Source organism: Etheostoma spectabile, unplaced genomic scaffold (assembly GCF_008692095.1).
Source record: "Etheostoma spectabile isolate EspeVRDwgs_2016 unplaced genomic scaffold, UIUC_Espe_1.0 scaffold437, whole genome shotgun sequence".
Taxonomy (NCBI): domain Eukaryota; kingdom Metazoa; phylum Chordata; class Actinopteri; order Perciformes; family Percidae; genus Etheostoma; species Etheostoma spectabile.
In genome coordinates this window covers 184,296-185,091 of record NW_022605609.1, presented here as the reverse complement: position 1 = coordinate 185,091, position 796 = coordinate 184,296, and the positions used below count along the sequence as shown (strand labels likewise).

The following is a 796-nucleotide window of genomic DNA, read 5'->3' as shown; positions in this document are numbered from 1 at the left end:
CAGTAATCAAGCCTCTATTAAAAAAGAACAATCTAGACATGTCACTAATGAGCAACCATAGGCCGATGTCAAACCTTCCGTTTTTAAGTAAAATCATTGAAAAAGCGTTTTTTCTACAACTCAGCCATTTCCTGTCACTAAACAACAGTTTTGATGCCTTTCAGTCGGGTTTCCGACCACACCACAGCACTGAGACGGCTCTCGTCAAAGTCTTTAATGACATTCACCTTAACACAGATAATGGCAAAATTTCAATCTTTGTACTACTTGATCTCAGTGCTGCATTTGACACGGTCGACCACGACATACTACTAGACCGTCCATGACTACACCCAGAGTTTGGGCTTTGTCGGTGTTTTAACATTGTTGTTGAGCTGAGCGCAGACTTTTAATCGGTCCTCTCTACGCTCCAACAACCACCTCAGTTTTTCCTCATTTAAAGTCAGAAAGTTTGGCACATCCAGCCGTAATTTGTTCGATGCCTTAGTCAGTTTTGTATTGGACTATAGTCCCCTGGCGATAAGGTAGTAACATTGTGTTGTCGTCCGCGTAAACTTATGAGGTAACTTATTTTGCTTGTTCTCCATAATCTGGGCCAGTGGGAGCAGTGAGATGTTAAACAGAAGAGCCCAGATAGAGCACTTGGGGACTCAGCACGTTCATATTTGTATGCCGGATGTATAATTACCTATAACACCAAAAGTAGTAATCCCTATTCTGGAAGTAGGATCAAAACCAGTTTAGTACGGCGCGGGGGGGGGGGTCAGAAAGGCAAACCAGTTTTTCCAATCGGTCT

At 43.0% G+C, this 796-nt stretch overlaps 1 pseudogene; it reads left to right on the top strand.

Moving 5' to 3' along the window:
* Positions 1-796, top strand: part of LOC116686689 (CD209 antigen-like protein E) — a 93,821-nt pseudogene that overhangs the window by 75,277 nt on the left and 17,748 nt on the right.